Raw genomic sequence first — 12,290 nt, 5'->3', positions numbered from 1 at the left:
GGGGACGGGAGGGGAGGGGGGGGGGACGCGGCGCTTCATAAATATGGATGACTTCGGGGAGGGGACTCCGAGGCGCGATGATCCCACCACAATCCCGTCGCCGCCGCCACCTCCTCATTCACTGTCTTAAACCTCGGGCGATCTCGCACCTTGCGTTGCTCAATACAGCCGCCACCCCACCCAGCCCGCCCCGACTGTCTAGTTCTCTTCCCGTCCACTACTGCACACCCTGGCCAGCCTTAAGTCTATGCCTGGCCAGCCAGCTCCATCCACCCACCCGCTCCTTCCCCCCATCCTGCCAAGCCCCCCGCCCCCGTTCCCATCCCTATAGACGCTTTCTGCCCACCTAGGACCCCCCCCCCCGGCCCTCGCCTAATCGCTGTCCGTTCATCCCTACGACATTCTAGCATCCACCTCCAATCCACTGCCCATCTCTCTTCTCCCATTGTATAATCCACCTCCCTACATACATTCGGTTCAATTTATCCATTCCAGGACATGGGCATCCCCATATTGTCTCCATCCATCTTGATGTACTCCATTCATTCTTTCACCCACCCGTCCGTAGATCTGTCAAAACGGCTTTTATTACGGAACACAGTAGTTAGATGGACATTCAACAGACAGAAACGGAGATGTGGCCAAGGGCCTACACCCAGGGCATGGAGCCGGTGGAAGAGCAAAGCTAGGCGGCAATAGAGAAGCATGTCGCCTGGACTTTATGTCTCCACCCATTAATTAATCCATCCAACGACCCCCATCCGCTGTTACCCGTTGGATGGGGGCCATGCTGCTATTATGTTTTCTACAGCAACTATAAAATCATAGAGTTGGAAAGGACCTTAGAGATCATCTAGTCCAACCCCCTGCTCTGTGCAGGCTCATACTACTTGGGGCTAAATGAATGCTTATTACTGCTACTACTACGTGTAGTAATAGTAGTAGTACACATTTCTTTAGCCCCAGTTGTATGCTAGTAGTAATGTACTACTACCACCACCACCACACTACTGGTAGCAGATAGTTAATTAGTTCCAATAGTATGCTAGGTGCTACAGGAAACAGAATAGTAGCATGACTGCTACCCAGAGGTAACAGTGGAATTCAGGGATGAAGCTGAAAGACTGACAATGAGTGGGAAGAGTGCAGGGTAACAGCCAATAGTCAGGGGAGGTCCAGCTGCCCAGCTATCACCCTTCACTTTATCCACCTTCTGTCATTATCTTCTCTCTCTGTCCATCAACATTAACCCACTATCCCATTGATACAGGCTATTTTTCAAAGCCTAATCTTCTCACAGAATGTGCCAGAGAGTTGAGTCTCTTTAAAATACCTCACGATAATTCGATGATCACTACCATACTTTTTTTTTTTAAGTATAGACAAATTTGTAGATGATAGGCCTACCAATGGCTATCATTAACTACGATAACTAAGCATGGAATCGTCACTTGGAGATGCAACCTATGTCCAATTAATAGACGTGGGAACAAATAATAAGAGTGCTGATCATCTTGCCTTGCTTTTGAGCTGTTTCGTATGACTGAACACTGTCAGAGGCAAAGTGCTGGGTCAGACCAGCTGGACTATTTATGTGACACAGTGCCTAAATGGGGGAAAGATGGGTTCTAGGGTTCTTCTCCCCACCCCAGCTCTGGGAATAATGGAACAGAAGCAAGGCTGGGATTAGAGAACGTAAGTGAAGAGAAAGGGGGTCCATTTGTTATTGCAGAACTTGCCGCGGGGTCCCCGCGACATCTCATAAATGATTCCAGGCATGGAGTGAGTCAGGAGGTAAATTGATTCTTTGATTCATTGTGACAGGCCAGGGTTGATGAACAGCAGGAGAAAGCAGCCAGTGGAAGGAAGTAATGGTTTTATGGAATACACAGCTGTTTATCTGGGAATCCCTCTCCCAATGCTTTCACCTCTGTGTGAATTTTTGAGTCCCCAAACCCCAAACACCCACCCATTGCTGAGGTGCAGCTGCCTCTGGGGTTGAGCTTGGAAGCCTATACTGAGTGTACATTCACGAGAGCCCTCGAATGCAGAAGGTCCCAGGTTCAATTCCCGGTATCTCCAGATAGGGTTGGAAAATCTGCTGCCTGAAACCCTGGAGAGCTGCTGCCAGTCAGTGTCGACAATACTGGGCTAGATGGACCCGTGGTCTGACTCAGTACGAGGGAGTTTCCTGAATTCCTATGTTCCGTTCCTACAGGGGGAACCCTGCATGTCATGAAGAGGCTCACCTGCGCTTCATCACAGAAAGTGTAAAAATAAACAAATAAACAAACAAATAGAGCCAGTGTGGTGCAGTGGTGGGAGTGTTAGACTGGGACTGGGGAAGCCTGGGTTCAAGTCCCCACTCGGCCATGAAGCTCAATGGCTGACTCTGGGCCAGTCACTGACTCTCAGTCTAACCTACCTCACAGGGCTGTTGTGAGGATAAAATGGAGAGGAGGAGGATCATGTACGCATCCTTGGGCCCTTTGGAGGAAAAGATGGGATAAAAATGTAACTAACTAACTAACTAACTAACACTGTAGTGTCCATGTACATTGTTCAGTATTTGAATCATGAAGATAATCTAATATACTGGCATATGGTGCATAGATTAAACTTGTACTGGGGCAACACTTCCCTCACAGAAGTCGCAATAGACCTCAAAATGCACACCTATAGTAGTAGTGTAATAATAATAATAATCAGTCAATAATAATCAATCACCAGCATGGATCACTGCCTTGTTGTGGCGAAGGGGCTTGTGTAACTCAGTGAAGCCATAAACTATGCCGTGCAGGGCCACTCAAGACAGACAGGTCATGACAGAGAGTTCTGACAAAATGTGATCCACTGGAGAAGGAAATGGCAACCCACTCCAGTATTCTTGCCAAGAAAACCCCATGGAACGTATCACAAGGCTAAAAGGTATGATGCCGGAAGATGAGCCCCTCAGGTCGGAAGGTGTCCAATATACTACTGGGGAAGAGCGAAGGGAATTTCGAAGTAGTGCCAGAAAGAGTGAAGCGGCTGGGCCAAAGCCGAAAGGACACTCAGCTGTGGATGTGTCTGGCGGTGAAAAGAAAGTCCAATGCTGTAAGAACAATATTGTTTAGGAACCTGGAATGTAAGATCAATGAATCAAGGTAAGCTGGAGGTGGTCAAACATGAGATGGCAAGATTGAACATCGACATCTTGGGAATCAGTGAACTTAAATGGACAAGCATGGGTGAATTTAATTCAGGTGACCATTATATCTACTACTGTGGGCAAGAATCCCTTAGAAGAACTGGAGTAGCACTCATAGTCAACAAAAGGGTGGGAAAAGCAGTACTGGGGTACAATCTCAAAGACAACAGAATGATCTCAGTACGAATCCAAGGCAAACCATTCAACATCACAGTAATTCAAGTCTATGCCTCAACCACTGAGGCCGAAGAAGCTGAGGGTGATCAGTTTTATGAAGACCTACAACACCTTCTAGAACTAACTCCAAAAAAAGACATCCTCTTCATCATAGGGGATTGGAATGCCAAAGTAGGAAGTCAAGAAATCACCGGGATAACAGGCAAGCATGGCCTTGGTGTACAAAATGAAGCAGGACAAAGGCTAATAGAGTTTTGCCAAGAGAACACGCTGATCATAGCAAACACTCTTTTCCAACAGCACAAGAGGCGACTCTATACATGGACATCACCAGATGGTAAATATCGAAATCAGATTGATTATGTCCTTTGCAGCCAAAGATGGAGAAGCTCTATACAGTCAGTAAAAACAAGACCTAGAGCTGACTGTGGCTCAGATCATGAGCTTCTTGTTGCAAAATTTCGGCTTAAATTGAAGAATGTAGGGAAAACCACTAAGCCATTCAGGTATGACCTAAATCATATCCCTTATGACTATACAGCGGAGGTGAGGAATAGATTTCAGGGATTAGACCTGATAGACAGAGTGCCTGAGGAACTATGGACGGAGGTCTGTAACATTGTTCAGGAGGCAGCAACTCAATCCATCGCAAAGAAAAAGAAATGCAAGAAAGCAAAGTGGCTGTCTGATGAGGCTTTACAAATAGCTGAGGAAAGAAGGGAAGCGAAAAGCAAGGGAGAAAGGGGAAGATATATCCAACTGAATGCAGATTTCCAGAGAATAGTGAGGAGAGACAAGAAGGCCTTCTTAAATGAACAATGCAAAGAAATCGAGGAAAACAATAGAATGGGAAAGACTAGAGATCTTTTCAAGAAAATCTGAGATATCAAGGGAATGTTTTGTGCAAAGACGGGCAAGATAAAGGACAAAGAAGGCAGGGACCTAACAGAAGCAGATGAGATTTAGAAGAGGTGGAAAGAATACACAGAAGAACTATACAGGAAAGATCAGAATGTCCCTGATAGCCATGATAGTGCGGTCACTGAACTTGACCTGGACATCCTCGAGAGTGAAGTCAAGTGGGCCTTAGGAAGCATTATTAACAACAAACTAGCGGAGATGACAGTATTCCAGCTGAGCTATTTAAAATCCTAAAAGATGATGCTGTTAAAGTGCTGCACTCAATATGCCAACCAATTTGGAACACTCAACAGTGGCCGCAAGACTGTCAGTTTACATTCCAATTCCAAAGAAGGGCAATGCCAAAGAGTGTTCAAACTACTGTACAGTTGCGCTCATTTCACATGCCAGCAAGGTTATGCTCAAAATCCTACAAGCTAGGCTTCAGCAGCATGTGAACCGAGAACTACCAGAAGTACAAGCTGGGTTGCGAAGAGGCAGAGGAACTAGAGATCAAATCGCCAACATTCGCTAGATCATGGAGAAAGCAAGAGAATTCCAGAAAAATATCTATCTCTGCTTCATTGACTATGCTAAAGCCTTTGATTGTGTGGATCACAACAAACTGTGGCAAATTCTGAAAGAGATGGGCGTACCAGACCACCTTACCTGTCTCCTGAGAAACCTGTTCGATGGTCAAGAAGCAACAGTAAGAACCGGACATGGAACAACCGATTGGTTCAAAATTGGGAAAGGAGTACGACAAGGCTGCATATTGTCGCCCTGCTTATTTAACTTATATGCAAAGTACATCATGAGAAATGCCGGGTTGGATGAATCACAGGTCAGAATTAAGATTGCCTGGAGAATTATCAACAACCTCCGATATGCACATGATACCACCCTAATGGCAGAAAGCGAAGAGGAGCTAAAGAGCCTCTTCTTGAGGGTGAAAGAGGAGAGTGCAAAAGCTGGTCTGAAACTCAACATTAAAAAAACAAAGATCATGGCATCTGGCCCCATCACTTCCTGGCATATAGAAGGGGAAGAAATGGAAGCAGTGACAGATTTTACTTTCTTGGGCTCCAAGATCACCGCAGACGGTGACTGTAGCCATGAAATTAAAAGACGCTTGCTCCTTGGGAGGAAAGCTATGGCAAACCCAGACAGCATAGTAAGAAGCAGAGACATCACCTTGCCGACAAAGATTCGTATAATCAAAGCTATGGTTTTCCCAATAGCAACATATGGCTGTGAGAGCTGGACTATAAGGAAGGCTGAGCGCCGAAGAATTGATGCTTTCGAACTGTGGTGCTGGAGAAGACTCTTACGAGTCCCCTGGACTGCAAGGAGGTCAAATCAGTCCATCCTAAAGGAAATCAACCCTGACTGCTCATTGGAAGGACAGATGCTGAAGCTGAAGCTCCAATATTTTGGCCACCTAATGCGAAGAGAAAACTCTCTGGAAAAGACCCTGATGCTGGGAAAGACTGAAGGCCAAAGGAGAAGGGGGCGGCAGAGGATGAGATGGCTAGATAGCATCACCGACGCAATGAATATGAATTTGAGCATGCTCCGGGAAAGAGTGGAGGACAGGAAGGCCTGGCGTGCTATGGTCCATGGGGTCACGAAGAGTCAGACACAACCTAGTGACTGAACAACAACAACAGCATATATAGAAGCCAGTTTCCTTGGTTCTGTCACATGAACATCAAACAGACCCCAGGGAAGGGAATATGGCAGATGAAGGGGTGTGGCTATGCCGATAGCGGCTGGCTCGGTTCCCAATGGGCCCATTTTATGGGCCAGTGTCAATGGGCTGTAATCCAGGACACTGTTGAGACAACACAAAGGATGACGTCCTACCCAAAACACTGGCTTGTCAGGGTGGGAGGGCACATTTAGCTCCCACCCCCAATGCTACATGGCACTTTTACTTTATCCCATATACGTGAATGGCTGCAGACCTATTCAGGTGCTCTGCTGTTCAGTGAACACGCCAAGGGGGAGAGGGAGGACCAGCATGAAAGCTCCACCCACTCTCTCGCTGTCTTCCTCACTCTCCACCTGTTGCAGGTGTCGCCTTTGGGGGGGGAGGCTCCTGGTGTGATGCAGAACCCTGGAAAATGCATTGCACCCCCCCACCCCCGAGTCCCTCAGTGTGCAGGCCATAGGGCTGGATGCGCCCAATCTCGGAAGCCAAGCAGGGCCAGCCCTGGTTAGTACTTGGATGGGAGACCGCCTGGGAATCCGGCTTCCTGCACTGAGCAGGGGGTTGGACTCGATGGTCTTGCAGGCCCCTTCCAACCCTATGATTCTATGAACTCTATAATTCCTTCAGCTCTACAGTCCAATCCACACCCAACTTTCCCATTGATAGAGAGGCAGGCATTTTGCTACTATCTAATATTCCCTAGTCAGAGATATGTCTCTCAACAGATTCCAAAATTTGGCTCTCACTGCACAGACAGCAACGGTGGCAATACATTGGCATGGCCTTTGGAAGTACTGGAGCCATGGGGCAGTGCGCTTGGATATCTCACCCACTTTCAGCCCACAAGCAGCCAGCTATGTATGTCCAACGTTATGTGCAGAATTCTGCTTCTGACAATCACTGCCAAACCTCAATTTCTAATTCTCTGCAGCAGCAAGCACAAGCTGAATCCTTCCTGCATGGAGGCAGGGCAGGCTCGAGACATTTCGCTGCCTGAGGCAGAATGGCAAATGATCCATCTGTCCCCAGTCCCCCATCCCCCCCCCCCAATTGAAGATGCTAACTAAGATGCTAACAATTGAAGATAGTAACTAAGACTTGCCTGATTTATTTTGGCACCTGAAGCAGAGAATCCCACAGGCACCTCTCGCTGGGAGTAAGAAGTGCACTAATAATTAAATAACTGTTTGCTGACCTTTCATGGCTCACTCTGCTTAATAATAGGGCTGGCCCTGCATAGGGTAACCTAGCCTTCCCCAACATAGTGCCCTCCAGAGGTGTTTGTTTGTTTATTTCTTAATTACATTTATATCTCACCATTTTTCCCCTTGCAAGGAACCCAAGGTGGCTTACATGCTCCTCCTCCTCTCCATTTTATCCTCACAACAACCCTGCGAGGTAGGTTAGGCTGAGAGTCAGTGATTGGCCCAAAATCACCCATTGAGCTTCATGGCCGAGTGGGGACTAGAACCCCTGAGTCCCAGTGCAACACTCTAAACACTGCACCATACTGTAGTGTTGGACTACAACTCCTATCATCCCACCAGCATGGCATGAAAATGTGTATGGGCCAGTCCATGGGGGTAGGGAGAGGAAGAGACTTGGTACAATGTTTCTGTTTGCTGGTGGTGCTGATTTTACAGACCCCCCCCCCCCATGCAATAGCCCTATGTAAAGGCTGAGCCCTCAACTTGGAGGAACAACAGAGTCAATAGAGTAGCCTTCCCAACTCCTGTTGCCCTCCAGATGTGTTGGACTACAACTCCCAGCATCCCCAGCCAGATGCTGGGAGTTGCAGTCAAACACATCTGGAGGGCAACAGGTTGAGGAAGTCTGCAGTAAAATATCTCTGTTGTTAATGGCTGCAGTCCTTCTGTGTACACACACACACCTGGGAATGGGTTTCATTGAGCTCAGTGGGACTTACTTCTGAGTAGGCAAGCATAGGATTGCACTGTTAATGTGTGAAATGTTGGACAGTGCTGGAGGGGGGCGGTGGAGGAGACTGAGTTAAAGGAAGGCTCAACACTGATTTGGTGCTTCCAGACAGAGGGCTCCTAGCACTACCAATGGAAAAGCATTGTGCAACTATTTCATCTTTTCCTCCTTAATGGATTTTTTTCTGATAAGATGAGGCCCTTCCAGATGAGGCCCTTCTCGCTTGCTTGCCACCAAGGGCAGTTAGGCTGATGAGTACAAGGTAGAGGGGCTTTACATTGTTGGCCCCACACCTCTAGAATCAGCTTCTATCACAGGTTTGTCAAGCCCCTTCTTTGCAAGTCTTCAGGAAGCCTCTGAAGACCCACCTATTTTCGCTGGCCTTTCCCTAATCTGTGTGCTGCAGGTTTTATTGGTGTAATCTGTTTTTCTAGTATTTCACTGCATATTTATTTATTGCCTATTTGTATATTTTTGCATGTTGTTTTTATCTTGTACTCTGCCTTGAGAGGATTCTACCCTTACAGGCAGCGTAAAAAATAGTTATAAATAAGTACAAATAAATGGTGCCATTGCCTTACCTCATTCATGGAATTTTATGCGGGGTGTGTGTGTGTGTGTAGCCATTGTCATTTTCCACACGTAACCTTTCCGTGTTTCCCCACCGACTGCTTCTTCTGCCCTGTACCTCACTGTGGAAAATCTGCTAAGGAGAAGAGGATGGAATTAGCACAGTGCTGAATTTTTCCATCTATTTATTTTTGACCATTTGTTGTGGGGTGGCACAAAAAGAATTTGCACCTGAAGATTGTGGGAAGGGGTCCACGAAAGAGGCAGAAAAACTACTGCCTCTTTCGCAGGGAAGCAAAGAGGTTGTGAAAGGGCAGGTGGGTTTTCAGCACAGTGCTAGATGGAAAAGCTGCACAATGCCTTCTAACTGGTAGTGCTAGAAGCACATACCACCACCACCAGCCCAAATCTGGAAGCCCCCCAAAAGACAGAAAAGGGGGTTGGAAAACACGGGTGGGCTACAAATTGAGTACAAGGTCATCTGGAGCCCTCTTAAAAGTCCATGAATGAGGCAAACAATAAAAGCCTGGGGTTGGATCCACCTTTAATCATCCTTAGAACAGACCCATTGAAATCAATGGGATTTCATCCAGCTTCAGGACCGGAAGCAGCTGCAGATCCACACATCAAGCAGAATTGAGGTAAAGGAATTCTGAGGGGTAGAGTGGACGTTACATGGCATGTGGGATATCAAATGAATGAGCGCCTCCCTATAAATGGGGACGGGCCTTTCAGTCTTTGAAAGCAAGTTCCTTGTTCTCATGGAACCATTCGCAGTATGTGCAGTAACAACGGAGACATGAGGGAGCATCACAAGGCTTCCATTGGTCAGGAATTGGAGGGGCTGTAGCTCAGTGGTAGAGCACCTGCTTTGCATACAGAAGGTCCCAGTTTCGATTCCTGGTATCTCCAGGTAGGGCTGGGAAGGAATCCTGCCTGAAATCCTGGAGAGCCACTGCCAGCCTTTGTCTGTCGACCATACTGGGCTAGATGTACCAAGGCTCTTGCTCAGTATAAGGCAGCTTCCTTATGTCCTTATCCTGAGTCAAACCATTGGCCCATCTAGCCCAGTATGGTCGACAGACACTGACTGACAGCAGCTACCCCATTGATCCCTCCAGTCCCATCGACCTCACCCCCTCCCAGCCCTGGTTCATGTTTCCTGCTCATTCTTGTCCCCCCTGCCACACCTATTCTTGCCAAAGCATTCTGGGGGGAAATGCAAAGAGCCAGTGTAGTGACGGGTTAGACTGGTGTCTGAGACCCAGGTTCAAGTCCCCACTCAGCCATGAAGCTCACTGGGTGACTTTGGGCCAGTCACTCTCCCTCTCACCTGACCTACCTCACAGGGTTGTTGTGGGGATAAAATGGCAGAGTGGGGAGAGCCATGTATGTCACCTTATGCTCCTTGGAGGAAAGGCAGATTATGAATGTAAAATGATGGTGATACTATATTACCATCAAGGCACATTATGCACATTTAACATAATTATGCAACTCAGCACTAGTGGGCATATATTGCATGCAGAATTTGGGATCTTGCTGAAGCCATGTGTCACAGAGAACATTGCAAATACACATAATATACCAATGTGTGTGTGGTGTTCTTATGATGAGCAAAGCAGCCTAAAACAGGATCAGATCATTGACTTCTCAAATTTTATTATCATCATCATCATCAACAACAACAATAATAATGGCTTTCCTTTCTCAAGTCTAAACAATGATCCGCAACTTTAAAAAAAAAAGCTGTAAGTGCTTTTAGTTAAGTGAGGCTGTTATCTTTCAGGTACCTTCCAAAGAGCCTCTGTAGAGATCTTGCAGTGTGTACATTATGTAAGCTGTAACCATTTAGTTCATTAGTTAAAGACCAGACAGTCATTCAGCTACAATGAACTGACTGGCATACTTCAAATGCAAAGCATTTTATGCCTGGCCTACTATCTGAAAGCTAGATTTGCCTTAAGAAATAACTTTTCTCTCTCTCTGTTGGCTGCCTTTCCATTTTGCCTGAAGAAGAGCTCTGCGTAACTTTAAAGTCTGCATAGACATTGGCCTGACCAAAGATGTCACCTTTTTCATTGTTGCAGCTCTGATACATCTCATGCATTCCTTTACAACAGCCTTCCCTAACTCGGCTCCCTCCAGAAGTATTGGGCTAAAGCTCCCATCATCTCCAGTGTGCAGGGGATGATGGGAGTTGTAGCCCAACATATCTGGAGGCAGCTGGGTTGGGGGAAGGCTGCTTTACAGGTTCTTCTCCCCACTTGTCTCCACAACTCCCACCCCATGTGTGTGGTGGTGTGGCAGAGAAGGAAAGACTTCTGCATTTGCTCCAGCCTTTCTCCGTTTGTCAGGATGGTTGTTGTCCTGCCTGTTTGAGAACAAGCTAGTTGTGGGCGTGTGAAAACCTGGGGTCAGAGATCAGAGATTGAAAAGGGGACTCATGCTGATACTGCAGGCATTTCCCCTGCCTGGAGAACAAAGCCTGCCTCACACGGTCTCCCTCCCACTCTGCACTGCTCAGCAATTCACTCGGAGCTGCTGGAGAAATAACAGGCACAGTCTTCTACCAGGGCCTCCCAGGGCCTCTGTGCTTAGCCCTTTCCAGGTGACCATGTGGAGCAGAGGGGAGGGGAGGGGAGGGGACGGAGGGCCAGGCTTCCACTTGACATCCCTGCTCCTGACTGCCACATGTTCGTATGAACAGGGCTGACACGCCTGCCAGTGTTCCTTGTACATTTTCCTGGCGGTGTTTACAAGACAACCAGAGCTAGCTTGCTTACTGCTAGAAAATTAGGAGGCCAAAACATATATGATGGCAGCAGACCTGTGTCTTTAAATGTAGGCCTGCCCCAATAAGGATGTGCAAAGCAGCAGGGGGTGGCTGCCTTTCAGGGCTGGCCCTGTCATTAGGCAGAAGGAAGCAGTCACCTCAGGCAGCAGATGCTGGGAGGGGGCAGCAAGATGTGGGAGCAGAGCTGTGTACCGTATGGCCTGCTCTGCACCCTGGAAGTTAACTTGCTGCCTACAGGTGCAGTGGAGGACATTGTCCCGTCATCCGTGTTGAAGAGAGATTCACCTTCCAGTCCAGTTGCCTTTTCATACATGGAATGGGATGGGGCGCCATCTCGGTCTTCGCCTCAGGCAGCAAAATGTCTTGGGCTGGCCCTGGTGCAGTTTGAAGAAACAAGGGGCACACGGGTGAGACGGGCCAGCACCTTGCTGGTCTCTCACCCCTCTGCAGTCTGTTCACTGAGGTAATTTTCCTCCAGTCAGGTTCTGATAGCAGAAGTGGGACCAGCTAGGGCAGCCACAGCGGCCACTAATGTATTTGAGCAGTCGGCCATGCAATGAGATGGTGACTGGAATTGGGGCAGGTCCAGATAATAATCCTCTCTTCCAGCCTCCCCCAACCTGGTGCCCTCCAGATGTTTTGGACTCCAACTCCCAGCATTTCTGACCAATGGCCATGCTGATGGGAGATGAAGTCCAAAACATCTTGAGGGCACCAGGTTGGGGAAGGCTGGGCTAGGAGAAAAGTAAACGGGCAGGGGGGGGGAACTTAGTGGTGAGGATGAATACCCTTCACCAGCACAACCCTTTAATGCCTAAAATCAAACCCACCACTCTGGCTTACAGGAGATTGAGGCAGTGGAGGCTGGTGGCTCTGATTTTGGTGGGCCTGTGAATCCATTCTGGGTTTCAGTCAGAACCAGCCATAATGCTAAGGAGCTCTGAAGGAGTTATCCAATGTGCTGAACCCTATTCCCCAAATAGGTTCAGCACCTTGGATAGCTC

This window comes from Heloderma suspectum, chromosome 2, assembly GCF_057233095.1.
Source record: "Heloderma suspectum isolate Gila_16-S chromosome 2, 16-S_ref, whole genome shotgun sequence".
Lineage (NCBI taxonomy): Eukaryota > Metazoa > Chordata > Lepidosauria > Squamata > Helodermatidae > Heloderma > Heloderma suspectum.
The sequence above is the reverse complement of the archived record's forward strand: the minus strand, read 5'-3'. Positions refer to the sequence as shown.